The sequence below is a fragment of the Heloderma suspectum genome, chromosome 7 (assembly GCF_057233095.1).
Source record: "Heloderma suspectum isolate Gila_16-S chromosome 7, 16-S_ref, whole genome shotgun sequence".
Lineage (NCBI taxonomy): Eukaryota > Metazoa > Chordata > Lepidosauria > Squamata > Helodermatidae > Heloderma > Heloderma suspectum.
This window is the reverse complement of record NC_139464.1, coordinates 75150446-75165396: the sequence shown is the minus strand read 5'-3', so window position 1 is coordinate 75165396 and position 14951 is coordinate 75150446. Positions and strand designations below refer to the sequence as shown.

Sequence of the window (14951 nt, the reverse complement as noted above, 5' to 3'; positions counted from 1 at the left end):
AGTGAGTAAAAATATCTAGCCAGTTTCCAAGTTGCCAAGAGACTGTGTTGATAACAAGTCTGTGAACTTGCCCATCCATAGAGTTCATGGCTGTGCAGCAGGATCCCATGTTCCTCCAGGCCATGTCAGACACTTAATCAATATGCAGAAGGCAAACAACACCTTCCACACAGTATGCTGGAATGGGGGGGGGGGAGGGGGTTGAAGAAAGTCCAAATGACAAAGCTCAGGGACAACCTTTGGGGCAGAGAATAGCCCAGAGGTGTATAAACAATGAAACACAGGCTTTGCTTTTACCTGCTGAAAAGGAGAAGGCAGCCAGTTCAAAAAGGTAAGCTCTGTGAAGCAACACTGCACATTTGTTATGCAATAAACTATAGGGCAGAGAAGACTGTGTTTTGTAAGGCTGCACCCTTTCTAGGCAGGAGCATTAGTGATGGGCTGCCTCCAATCTAATAACAAACCTTTAAAATCTTCCAGCTGAATGAATTCTGTTGGCTATACTCAGCAGAATCCACTGGGCATTTTGGGACTTACGCAACCGCTAGTTACAGGCCTGTGAAATTTTACAGGCAGGGTGAGGGGAGGGTTCCAATCCTTTCCCTCTTAGTATCTTCGATCGGCCCCTCCTCATTCCATTGCCTCTGCCACGCAATTTCTACTTCCTCTTCACCCATCACCACAGCTTGACAAGCATGGATGACTGGGTTCAGCCAATTAGACATATTCCCACTTCCTGTAGCAACAGCCTCTATAACAGATGGGAGGGGAAGGATCTAGGCCGCCACCTAGGACAGTGGTGAGGAACATGTGGCCCTCCAGATGTTCTTGGATTGCAACTCTCATCAGCCCTAGCCAGCATAGCCAATGGTGAGGTATTATGACAGCTGCAATCCACCTCCATATGCAAAGCCATAGATTCCCCATCCTAGGACATTGCCACAGGCAGAACAACTATGAACAGAGTGCATGCAAACCTGAACCTGACCTCTCCTCTGTCAATTGCTCCAAGCACTTCTCTCCATTCCCAGCCTACTTCTGTTATGGATTGAGAGGAAGACAAGGCACAGGTGGGCGGAATATTCAGCAGTCCTCTTCACACTGCCTACCTGATTAAAGTTAAGACTTCACCTCTTAACTCAGGGCAGGCACATAAAATGCATCACATGTCTGTGACTGTCATGTCTAGTTTTTTTTTTTTCCAGCCTCACTCATAAGAACTTAAGTAGAATAGGTCACAGCTTGGTTACTGACCCAGAGAAGCAGTAAAAATGTTACATATTTTTTCACACATATGCCTCCTCATATTACCAAAGGGTTGCGCAAAAGTTTCGGACTTCATTGTAAACTCAAAAACAGCTTCCCAGCAGTCTTGCAAATGGAAGTGGTTGTAACGTTGCACATATGACTGCAACAGGAGGTTAAAATGGTGCAACTCAAGTTCTATCACAACAGATGCAAATGAAATGGTAGTTACATATTAGAAGTCCAGTGAAGTAAAAGCTCAGTGGGAAAAAGAGAAGATGAGTGGAAGTTAAAGAGTAACCTCTAAGGCCAAGGTGGACAACCAGTGCCCCCTCCAGATGTTCTTGAATGACAATACCTATCATCCCTGGCCACTGGCCATGCTCAATGGGACTGATGGGAGTTGTAGTCTGACAACATTTGGAAGGCTCTTCATCCCTTCTCTAACGCATTGCAGACAATTCTGGGGCATGTTTTTCAGAAAGTGCTAGCCAGGGATATTGGCCCTCAGTGTTGCTGAGAATGAGTCATAGAACACATGCAGAAGAAAAGGAAGGGCAGCACTGAAAAGCTGGAAAGCCAACAGGAGAGGGGAAGCCTCATACTGGTACTCAAAAATGCCCATTTATTATGACGCAAAGCATGCCCGGCACATTCTTTCTGACAGTGGCCTTCTTGAGGATAGAAGAGTTTAGAACACAACATACTCCATGTGACTTGGTGTAGCTGTTTCTGTCAGAATAAGATTGAGTAAGACTCTTCTGACCCCAAGGAAGACTACTGTTGAAATGCATTGGGTCTATTATATGTTGTAAAAGTGCATTTTTGAGCTCTAGTTTTAAGGCTCTGCTTCACCTTTTGGTGTTTCTATATCCTAAAACACATCCATTATAATAGTTCCATATTGCAGGGGATAACTGAACAAGATGTGCAGGCTGTATTTCAGGGAGGTTCATGACCATTACTGAACTTTGTTCCTATTGAGGAACATGACACAATTCCAATGAATCTCAGAAAGAGAGTCCGAAAAGCACTGCATCAGAAGAATTCTTAGACGCTGTCTTTTCAGTGATGACTTGCAATTATAATTTGAATTTCTAAAACTGTATAAGGAGCTTTCCATGTGTTGCATTTTCATGCAATATACAATATGCAGTTGTTAAGTCACCAGTTTGCTGGGGGCATCCTTAGAGTAGCTCTTTTGCTATATAAGAGATCACATTTTCCTACTTTTCCTCGAGGTAGTTCTTCTATTATTGAGAAATCACATTTTCCCAACATTCAAATCACAGTGTTTGCAATGATCATGTGGGAAAGATAGACATGAAAACTCACTCTACAACTGTTATGAAATGGCCCTTCTATATTTTGATATGAGAGTAAGTCTTTACATAAATTGTTATAAAAATAGGTTTTAAATCTATTATTTTATATCTTGCAGCCATATAGCATTTAGGATCGTGAAATGTATTGCCTACTTGCTATAAAAAACGCCAAGACCTTTCAGCAGCAAATGCATTTTCTCATTTCAGAAAGCACTTGCGCTGTATATGACATTATTGTGTAATTTTGTGATAACGCTGATTAGCCATTTCGTAAATCTCAAAAACACAATTTGCAAGGTTGTGTCCATGACCCCTTGAAAAAATCTAAGAAAACAACCCCATTATGAGACTTTGCAACAGATGTTTGCTTAGCTTGAACTCCACAAGTGCGGCTGCCCAATGCTATGGTACATATTTGTTCCTGAATCCCTTTCTCAAAGGCACTATTTAAATATGTTGATGCATGCAGCATGGCTAACATAAAAAAAAAAAGCCCACAGATAAATGTAATTTATCAATAGCAAGAAGCAGACCATGGTAAGTGAGTTATATTTCCCATTAAAACTAGTATGTTGGATATACACTGTTGATTTAATATTTTTTCCAGGTGCTCATATTATTCCCTGGGATGCCTATTTTCAGTTCTTTCTAACAAGCCTGTGACAGAGGAACCACTAGCATTTGAGGTGGAAAGGAAAAGATTTCTGTGCATGGAGACTGTTGGTGTTCCCTATGTCTGACTTGAACTGTGATAATAATATGATATATGGTACATGCCTCTGGTCCCAAGTGGCACAAGTTGAGATGAGGAAGCAAGGGAGTGAGAGTAGATGGTCAAAACTGTCTGAACCAAGTCGTTCATTTCTTATAGCTCTCATCATATGGCAACAAGGAATCTTTCTTGCAAGTGGCTTTTAGTCATAACCTGGAAGTGAAACATTCTCTATGCTGAAACAATTATGTTGTCTGATCTCTGTTGTATCCAGTTCTCTTACCTATGTATAAATGGTGCTCCTTTTAAAACCTGTTATCCTAATTTTGCAGATGTGTGTGTGTGTATATACAGTACATTCAGTGTACCCTTCTGGTGATGTAGGCTGGCTGGCTAGGAGCTTTCCCATTCCTGTTTTGTATCAGAACTGGAAAGATGGGCAGCTGGGACTGAGATGTTTTCTTGTGGACTGAGACCCTTAGGACATGAAATGTACACTTTTAAGCCATCAGAGAATAATGAAGTTATATGCAGGTTGCCAGCTCTAAATGTTTTATTTAAAGGCTTATCGAATACAAGTTTCAGTAATTGAGTATTTATTAAAATACTTTTGATATATTTTACATAATATGTGTATTTTATGTATAATACATGTATTTTATAGAGGTGTCCAAAATTATGCATGGTGTGGAGAAAGTGGATAGGGAGATGTTTTTCTCCCTCTTTCATAATACTAGAACCTGGGGGCATCCCATGAAGCTGATTGGTGGGAGATTTAGGTCAGATAAAAGAAAGTACTTCTTCACACAGTGCATAGTTAACTACAGAATTTGCTATGACAAGATGTAGTGATGGCATTTGGATGGCTTTCAAAGGGGGTTAGACAAATTTCTGGAGGATAAGGCTATCAATGGCTACTTGTCCTGATTGCTATATGCTACCTCCGCTACCAGAGCCTGTATGCCCATGTATACCAGTTGCTGGAAAACACAACTGGAAGGGTGTGATTGCACTTATGTCCTACTTGGGTGGTTTCCCCCAGGCAGCTGGTTGGCCACTGTGCGAGCAGAATGCTGGACGAGATGGACCATTGAGCTGATCCAGCATGGCTCTTAGGTTTTTAAAATATTATTCCATGTTACTCCAGAGAGTTAACAAATATGAACACATAATAGAATAGTGGGCCTCCCTTATTTATATGTAGTCCATGTTATTTTCATATACATTGTTCAGAATTTGCATCTTATTAAGAATGTGCTTATGCTCTTCATGACAAAGCACAATTCAATTAAACAAGTGTCTGACTGCAGCAGAAGCCCTCATATACAAACTATTTGGTCATATTCTCGGGTTCTCTGTGATAGGCTCATGCTTCTTCTGCCAGCCATCGCAGTGGATTGGACCACTGGGCTGCAGCTCCCCCAGTGGCTTGATCCCCCCGCTTGTGCTGCCTCTCCCCATTCTCTGCCATATCCAGGCCTGACAGGTCAGGTCGACCAGGCTTTTTCCACAGTGGTGAGAGGATGAGGGCCGCTCTGCCCTTTCTTCTCCCTTCTCCCCTGAGCCTGGATGCCCAGATGAAACTCCCAGAAGACAGTAAGCATTTTATTAACCAAAACAAAAGTACACCATTAAAGGCTAAATGCATCCATTCACTCTTGTCAATAATTCTTGAAGATAAGTAGCAGGAAAGCCACATGTTGTAAAGTTTGTTAGAGAAACCTGTTTTTTAAAAAGTTAGGGAAAACTTACATTTAAACAAGAAAATTTCACAATTTGGGAATTCCTAAGGATGTATATTACCACCTCTGTAATTTGCTTTTTATAAAATCCTATCATTGTACAAAACTGATTTATGTCTGCATAAAGGTTGAGTTTGTTTCCTTAGTGGTACTAGAACTCATCCAAAAGCAGTAATTGATACATGGCTGTAGCCTGAAATTAGGTGTTTGTGAAGCAGTGAATTTGGGTGAGTGAATAGCAAGTATAATCCTACCTAGAATACTGGTAGGTTCCTATCTAAATGAATTAGACTAGGTTAGGGGTAGGCAGACGGTAGATCTGGATCTACTAGTAGATTGCTGGATGAGTTTCAATAGATTGGCAAGGGTTTTTGGCTCTGAATTAAGAACAGCAAGAACAAAAGCCTTTCCCTCCACTTCTAAATTAGGCTGTTAAAATCTCTGGTCTGTAGTAATTCAGATATAGAACTGAACTTGCATATGCAGGTAGCCCCACTGCATGGTGCATGGGTGCTGTAGGTTATTTGCTGTATCAGTGGCCTTTACTGCAAGGCCTGCAGGCTTTCAGCGGATTGCAAATATTCCAAGTGCCCTCCCCTACCTCTTCCTCTCCTTGCTCAATTTGACAGGGGCAGTGATACATTTTCCATGGACATCCTTTCCTATATATGGCCAGTAAAACTGGGTTCAGATTTGTTCCAGAGTCCTCTCTGGCCCTAGGTGTCCGAGATCATCATGCAAGGCTCTCATAGCCAAACCTTGATATTCTCTGGATATTCTCTGAATTCTCATGTCTATCTTTCCCACATGATCACTGCAAGCTCTGCAACATGAACACTAGGAAAATGTGATTTTTCATCAATAGACATCTCCCATTGCCTATGCTGGCTAGCGCTGATGGAAGTTGTAGGCCAAAACATCTGGATAGCCACTCCTGAGCTAAAGCACAAGTATGAAAGAATGATATTTTAAACAGAAGCGCTGCATTTGTTTTTCACGTTTACTACTACTACTTTTTTTTTTTTACTTGGCCCTTCCCAGAAGCCACGTTCCTCATCAAAACAAGGGGAGGGAGGGAGCTAGTGATAGGAACGCTGACAGCCTCAGTGAAAACAGCACTAAGAGAGATGGCTGTTATGGCTTGGCTGTTTACTTTGGTACAGCATTAAATCTGGGATGTGAACTCACCATAGCAACCTCCACATCACATGCTGCTTCTAAGAAACAGAGAACCTTTTTGAAGACGCATAAATCAAGGTTTGATGGATCTCTATCATTTTCACATTAGATATCTATAATATAGATATGTAATTATTATAATTATAGATATCTATATTTATAATCTTAAATCATATATCATATGAATCATATATATATATAATCACAGTATAAATGATAACTAATGTTATTTATATTATACACACACATACTGCAACTATTTCATTTATTGCTCCCCATTCCCATAGATTTTTTTCTTTTGTATAGCAAAATCACTGATGAAAACCTTTCTTAGAACTATTCTCTGTGTGTTAACAACAAATATATACACGGAAAAACATATTCCATTTCTTTCCAGTCATCATGCTGCTCAAACACAGCCTTTTAACTCTCTGGCACAGCCTTCCCAAACCAGGTGCCCTCCAGATGTGTTGGACTGCAACTCCCATCATCAGCCTGCATGGCAGCATGGTCCAACACACACACCTGGAGGGTGCCACATTGGGGAATGCTGTGAATCTGGGACTTCAGCAGCCATGGATGCTTCCAGACGGAAGGGATCCGAGCACTAACGGTGAGAAGCCATTGTGCAGGTCCCCTGTCTTTTCTTACTGAACAATTTTTTTCCTGTGGTAAGAAAAAAGATGTAAGAAGCAGTGGGAAAACACAGGAAGACTAAAAGTGGACGATGGTGTTGTCTGGACTGTGCGTAAAGTGAATGAATGAGGCAGGATAATGGTGTGATAAAAGCCTCATCTGGAAGCACCTCCTGTGGTTTTCTCCCATTTCCACAAAGCTGTGCTCTAAAGAAGAAAAATATCCTTATTCACGCATTTGCTTAATGTTTAATTCAGAGCTGCAAATCACCTACAGGCAGCCAGTCAGGGCGTTTTTGTAAGCGGAAAGAGCGCTGGGGTGGGGGTAGGAATTTTTGGAGCCCTGCAACACACAGGTGAGGTCAGCTGGGCTAGTACAATTTTTGGTGGACTTGTAATCTTGAAGACTTGTTTGCAAGGCCATGTTGACAGCAGTGCTAAACATCATGATCAAGACAGGCTTAATATCCAAAAGCAAAGGACTGAAAAACTCAGCTATTCCTGCCTTCCAGCAGCCAGCATACTTTGCAGTGCTACTTAAACTATCACATGACTCTGTTCTCCATTATCCATCATGCAACACATTTTAAAGTGAGATCCAAAGAATGCGCAGCTAGTTTTGTGGGTCAGGTGATAGTGGCAGGTAGAGGATTTTGGACTTGTATTCCTCAAAGAGCAGACCTATGGCAAACTGGAAACGGAGGGATTTTCAAATATAGTTTGCGATTTGGTACGGGCAAAGAGGTTTCTTTCTGTTCTAAGAAAAACACCAGAAATCCTACTAGGCACATGCAAGCGCTTGGCCATTCCTTAAATGCCTTGTAGATCCTAGCCGGTATCTCACTGCATCCCTGAGTGGAATATTCCTAAGTACAAAACCCCTCCTCCTAAACAGAGCATTGGCTTTTTTAAAAATGCACAAACCTCAAAGGGCAGCATATAGGTCAAACAATGTTGCCACAAGAAAAATAATAATTATAATAATCCCTCAATTTAATGTGATTACTGTCCATTACTATCAACAAATCTGAAAATCAGGTTGGTAGCTTTCTGCCACACATAGCCATGCTTTCCAATGCAGAGGGACCCTCAAAGCGCTCAACAGAGCCCTGTTTCCTTCTCCCCTCCCCATTCCCCATCCCACCCTGGCATGCACAAAAACTGATTGCCAGGACATTACAAGGAGTGAAAGGTTTCTGGGCACCTTCCATTTCTCCATCTAGTGCTCCCTTCCATTGCTCTTAAAGATAGTAGAGAGCCAGATTGTACTCATATCAGGTAAGCTGTATTGTTGTGGCCTAAAAATCCTTTGAAACATAGTATTTTCAGAGATCAGCATACACAGTCTGACTGGTTATACCTACTAAACTATAGTTAGTGTGGCTCAGTTCACACATTGTCACAACCAAGAATTCAACAACCATGGTTTACTTAACCATGGGTTAGTGTTATGTGCGTACTATGTCACTGGATCTCCAGGGTTTTAGGCAGGAGTTTTTCCAGCCCTAACTGGAGATACTGGGGATTGAAACTGGGACCTTCTGCACGCAAAGCAGAGGCTCCACCACTGAGCTAGGGCCCTTCCCTCTTACTTCCTGGTAAGTCATAGAATTGCACAGTAAGTCTTCTTAATGACTAGGTACTTCTACTCTTAAGTATTTGATCAGGGAATGTTAGTACAGTAGGGCTAGGACTCCCTAGCATCTGTTTTCAAGGCAAAGACTCAGACCTGGAACATATGAAGTGCTCCTGAGCAGGCACAAAGAGCCAGTGTGGTGTAGTGGCTAGAGTGCTGGACTAAGAGCTGGGAGATCCGGGTTCTAGTCCCCACTCGGCCATGGAAGCTCACTGGGTGACTTTGGGCCAGTCACAGACTCTCAGCCCAACCCACCTCACAGGGTTGTTGTTGTGAGGATAAAATGGAGAGGAGGAGGAGAATGTAAGCCGCCTTGGGTTCCTTGCAAGAGGAAAAAAGGCGGGGTATAAATGCAATAAATAAATAAATAAATTTCCTCACAACTGAGTAACTGCAGAGTCCCTGTACATCAGGGATTTGTGGGAAGGGCTTCCAGATATATTTCTGTGATATATTTCGTTCCCACATAAGGACTGCTATTTATTTTTAAATGAAGCAAAAACAAAATAAAGAGCATCTTTTAAAAGAAAAGAAGGCAAACTGAGTGTAATACACTGTCATGAGACTTCCACACACCCATCAACGCAACTCCCTCTCTTCCTCTCTCTTGTAGTAGGTCCCCTTTCTAGATCTACAGTTTAAAAGAGAAAGGACACAGCTTGTAGGCCAAGTCATAACTACCCACGAAGTGCTAACTAGCTTTACTTGTGGGCATCCTTTCCTCCGCGCAAATCAAAGAGGCTTATCAGTTTGAGAAGCGACGCACAGCACACTCAAGTATTTTTTTTTTTTTAACTTTTAAAACGCATTACCCTTTCGCACAACGACACGTAGAAGCTGTCTGAAAGCACGAAGTTGTGGGGGTAGGGGGAGGAGAGGAGAGAAATGTTAGCTGCGTATTTCACAACCGAAGTAAGGCACGTAAGTGTGGGGCCGGCAGGGGAGAAGTGCAAGCCCACGATGTCAAGGGTCTGGCATTACCTAGCCGCACCACTGGGCGGCGGCCGTGTGGGGAACAGAAGTGGGAAACGTGGCGTGTGTTGCTCTGCAGCGCCCCCTGGAGGGAGAAGCCAACTGGCGCAGCTTGGCGCGCTGGAGGCCGTTTGGCCGCGCAGTCGCAGAGGGCACAGACGAGAGGGGATCCCCCGCGCTCCGGACCCACGCGCCGCGCGACGGGCGAGCGATGCCCGCAGCAGCGCCCCGTCTCCACGCGCCCACCGGCCGACGAGGGGCCGGAAAGCTGCTTCGCCCCGCCACAGGCTCTGCGCGGAAGCGGAGCTGGGGCCTGCCTGCTGCCGAGCCAAGAGCGCCCCCCGGGCGGAAACCCAGGAGGGTCGCTTCGCCGCCCGCCGCGAGGAGCGCCCGCCCGCCCTCCGGGGCTGCTCCCCTCCGGCCCCGGTCACTGGGGCGTCAGGCTGGACAGCCGCCCCGTCGACGAGGCCAGGCCAAAAGAAGCTCGCCCCCCCTTTCCTGGCTAGCGAAGCCCAGGGACGCTCCCCTGCTTAGTCGAAAGGCGCCTAACGAAGACCGCGCAGCAGCGCGGGGGTTGGTGGTGGGTCACAGCCAAAGCTTTGACAGGCCGCCTCTTTGACTCGCCCGCTTCCTCCTGGAAGGACGAGCGACGCGTGTTTGGGGGCAGCTGCGCCGCATGCGATGCAGCGACCATCCTCGGACGCCCCCCCCCCCCGACCCGGCGGTGCTACTTAGGACTGGCAACCCGGCTGCCCCTGTAGACCTTTACAGAGACACCCTAAACCAGCCTTCCCCAACCTGGGCCCCGCCAGATGGGTTGGACTACAACTCCCAGCATCCCCAGCCAGCATGCTGGGAGTTGTAGCCCAACCCAGCTGGAGGGCCCAGGCTGGGAAAGGCTTCCCCTAGACACGCACCCTGTGTACAGTTAAGGCTGCAATCCTCCGCCCGTTTACCTGAGAGTAAGCCGTATTCAGGCTTTACATCTGAGCAAACACGCGTAGGAGAGCTCTGTCAAACACGTTTCACCCTTTGGTGGGAGGGAGCGGGCAGGCGGAGAGCGCGCCGCCAATCTTTGCCTCGCCTTGCCCATACGCTTGCCCTTTAAGCAGCGGAGGCGGGTGGCTCCGATGTCCGCGGGGCAGAGCACCCGCTCTGAGTTTCAGTCAGAACCTGTCAGGAGCTCTCCAAAGTGCTGAACCCTCTCCCCCAAATGGCTCCTTTAGAGTAATGACTGAAACTCGGAGCGGATTCACTGCCCCACTGACATCGGAGCCACCAGCCTCCACTGCCTCCAAGGATCCGCAAGGCACATTCTGGAGATCGCTCACTGGGGTCCCCTGTGCCCATTTCCTTGCCACCCCACGCCTGGCCCGTTGTCGGGGCCCTCTTTCCTCTCTCGACCGGAGCACGTCTGCCCAGGCCGCAGCTAAGAGCAAGCGGAACGGAGCCGATCGCTCGGACAGGTCTGCTGCTAGAACAGCACGCTAGGGGCGAGCTCGATAAATAAAGTCACCGGGGGGGGGGACATTAAAGGACCCCCCTCTTTTCTCCCCACCCTTCGCCCCCATCCCCTTCCCCACACTCGCTACCGCCGCACAAGCCTTTGCCGTCGATCAGACCGAGCTGCCAGTCCGCACACACGCGCACACACACGCAGACAGGCGCATCACACACCGCCGCTGCGACCCTCCCAACGCGGGATGGTTTGAAATGGGAAAAGCCAACCCGGGAATCCAAGAGAGGCAGCAGATTCCCAGCTGCCGCCGCCGCCGCCCGCCCGCCTCTGTGGCCGGGCCAGGAGACGGATACCTGGAGATCGGTCGTATCTCTTACCTGGTTGCTGGAAGCGGGCGGGAGCTGGAATTCTGGCGGAAAAAGGAAACGGCCCTTCGGGGTTTTCAAGTCCGCTTACGATTTCTTCGAGCGGAAAAGGTGCTCTCCAGTTACCCACCTTGTATTTTGGCAGCGCCTTTGAGGGAGAGGCGCTCGGGACACGCACGAGGTGGTGCTTGTCGCTCACAGGAAGGGCTACGAAAGTGTGGGCAGCGACCCTCCACCTCTCCCTCCTTTCTTTTCTTTCCTCCTTTCGGAAAGAGTGGAAATTTCCGTCATGTGACAGGGGGCAGCCTCCCCAGCCTCTCATTCCAGACGGGCCCCCTCCCTTTCGGAAGAAAAAACACCCAGCAATGGCAGCGAGCGGGCAACTGGAGATGTAAACAAAACCAAACCGAAAAAAGGAGAAAAAAGCGCATCCTTCCTCTCTCCCAGCGGGGCACTTAGACTCGTTTGGCCGCTCTAGAGGGTGAAAGTGCAACACACACGCTTTTGCCTTGGTATGCCCGTTGTGCAGTTGTTGTTTTTCAACTTGTCATTCGCCACAATAAGCCTGATTTACTCATCCTGCATCTGATGAAGTGGACTGCAGTCCACAAAATCCCATAATTTAAGCTGCCACAAGACTCTTTTGTTGTTTTTCTTGATTTATTCTAACTAGCCATCTTTCAAACTTACCTCCCCTTAACTTATACAACCCTCCTCCCCTTTACTTACTCAACTTTCCACAGGTCTGTGAAAATCCACAGGCCTCTGAGCCTGTGAAGATTCTCTGGCATACATCAACATACATGTGACACGGTAGAAGGGATAATAGACAATTTTGTCATGACTGCTACTCCATTTGCCTCTGCCCACCACCCGCTCATGCCCTTACCTGGCATCTTAAGGATTTGCTTTACTTCTCTAGGCATTAACCCACAGGACAAAGAGTCTTGTGGCACCTTAAAAATTAACAAATTTATTCTGGCCTTAACTGTAACAGACTATGGCCTACTTCATCAGATGCATGGAGTATTATGGAAAGTTTCAGGTTTATATACAGTACATGGGGGCGGGGATTGTAAACAGTGAGGTAAGTAGAAAATTAAAGTGGGAAAAGTGACAATCACATTAACAGTGGTCATTCACAGTGCAGTTGTTGCTGATATCCTGGCATATATCCTGGTACTAGGTAAGGAAAGTAAGACATACAGTGTGATAAAAATCCTTTATCCTGATTAAACCTTTTGATGAATTCTAACTAACTGAACATCTCCTTTCTTCAGGTGTTGCTTGCAGAATTATAAAGTCTGAAGCTGGACAGCCATCTGTCAGGGATGCTTTGACTTGGATTCCTGCAATGAGCAGGGGGTTGGACTCGATGGTCTTATAGGACCCTTCCAACCCTGCTATTCTGTGATTTTATAAGTCTGTGAAGATAAAGTGCCCGTATAGGTCATGACATTTTTGCTGACATGGGAGCATTTTGCAAGCCCCGACACAAGGTCTCCTGCTGCCTGAGGTGGGAGAACGCATGGGCTGCTGCTGCATTGTGCCCCCACCCTGCTGCCATGTCGCCCTCCCACTCCCTTCCCTTCCCAGCACCATGTTGCACGCCTAACCCTGTTCCCCTTACCATCACCACATTGCACCCCCATCCCTTTCCCTGTCCTGCTGCTGTGTCATGCCCCTCCCTTTATCACCACCTGTGCAATATGCCCCTTATATTTACCGCCACCACGTTGCCTCTTCAGAGAGTTGACTAGGCCAAAATGCCTGGCTCTGAGGGTGGTCCTTCCTCACAGCCAAGCATGGGAAGGGGATCAAGAGGAAATCACCTCTGCAGGTGATCTCCTGGGACACCCCTCCCACAACGCCTGGCTCTGAGGAAGGACGCCCCTCAGAGCCAGGCTTTTCGGCCTGGCCGACTCTCTGAAGAGCTGGATCGGCTGCTTCCTCGGCTAATGTGGCTCTCCAGAGAGCCTGCCCATCCTCTGGCTTGCGTTGACAGGATTCTCAGCATGAACGAGAGGGCAGGTGGTTGGCCTGTCCTCTGTTTCGCTTTGAGGATCCCCTCAGAGTGAGCCACAGGGTAGGCGGCTGCTCCAGAGAGCACCCTCCCCAGCTACTCTTTCACTGTGGCATTTGCCACAGCAGGAGAGTGGGACCAGCAGGGCTCTCTGGAACACCGGGTGGAGGCACAGAAATCTCCCAAGCTCTGAGAATGAATCCCTAGCTCTACTGAAGGGATGGGTCTTGAAACTGGTTAAAATCAAAATGTAAAATTACAATTTGAATCGTGTGATTAATGTATTAATTTTATCGATTATGCCTCTGAGACCCCCCTCCTCCAAGCATGCTCATTATTGAGAAATCTGTTTTGCACTTACATAGTAGGTCACTGCACTAGCCCTACTTTTCTAAGGAAAACTACCAGCTTCTGTAACCTGACAGAAGTTGCATCTGTGAATGAAGAGGCTTGTTTTTGAGCATAAGAGAGCATTAGGAGCAATTGGCATAATCCATTGCGACAATTGTTCATAGGAGCTGGTGAATGTAAAGCAGATGAATGTCAGATTTGGACTATTGGGACCTGGGTTCAAATCCTTCACAGGGTTGTTATAAGGGTAACGGGTAAGGGAGGGACCACAGCGGGCATCTTCAGTAGTTTAGAGGAGGTGTAGGACGAAAATGTAATAACCAAATGCATGAGGGTATTGTAGCTGCTCTAATGCCTTATAAGTGGTATCATTAAGTCACCGTGCTTGATATGAACACATTGCTCATCTGGGCTCGCAGGAAGTCATTGCTGCTTGTGCAAAAGGAGGTTGCAGCTCCCCAATTCTGGAAGCAGTCCCTTTTGAAAGTCAGGGGTCTTCAGGAGCAGAACCCCATGATGTCAGAGGAAAACATTTACCCTTTCCCTCTGCCTCTGTGTGTGTGAATCTCCCCCTTTCTCTTTTGCTCTGCTTTCTGCTTGCACAAGGGGTGTGTGTGTGTGTGTGTGTGTGGAGATCCAACCCTTGTTTTTTTCCATCTCTCACTGGAGTCCCACTTGGTAATTGAACAGTATGATTCATTGTGCACAGCCTCTTGTGTCAGGAAGCTGGGGGGTTGCACAACCTTGCATATCAGTCATGTCTGTTTGCAAAGGGCCCCCCAGATTATTAAAACTGAATGTATTGTGGAAGTCTAAATTCCTTTGGAAGTTTTGCAGCGTTAATTTACTTTATGACCTTTGTTCTGTGTAGACACGAGGTTCTGTTTTTTTCCTAGTTAGTTGCAATATGATATTCTCAGAGTGATCAAGGGGTTCACTTACATATTAAATTGAAAGTGTGTGTGTCCCCCCTTAAAAAAGTTACTTTCCTTTTGTCACCATTTGTCAACTGAATATCATAACATCATATACTTCCTATTTGTATTTATATATTTTTCTACTGCAAAGACAGAAATACTGTATGGCATAAGAATATTCCAAGCTCTTATTGGTCTTTTATTTGTATTTCCCCCCCAAAGATTCCTGGATTTATGACAACATTAGGTGAGCAAATACTAGTGAATGTTTTAAAGCTGGAAACCCCCACCTCCCTAAACACACACACACGCACACACACACACACATTGAATAAGTATTCAAGTAAATAATAATAACTCAGCCAGCTTTGGTTGACAAGTTTTTACTGC

General features: G+C 46.1%; 1 protein-coding gene across 4 annotated transcripts in view; it reads right to left on the bottom strand.

Moving 5' to 3' along the window:
- SLC38A4 (solute carrier family 38 member 4) overlaps window positions 1-11544 on the bottom strand; it is a 40918-nt gene extending 29374 nt beyond the window's left edge. Inside the window, exon 1 of one of the 4 annotated variants that reach the window (XM_084810634.1) lies at window positions 11401-11544. The gene's annotated coding sequence lies outside the window, so the exon portion shown is untranslated. Of the gene's footprint in view, window positions 1-9286; window positions 9467-11282 lie in introns of those variants that run through there. The other 3 variants (XM_084810638.1, XM_084810632.1, XM_084810633.1) reach the window with 3 other exon arrangements.
- Window positions 11545-14951: the final 3407 nt, after the last annotated feature.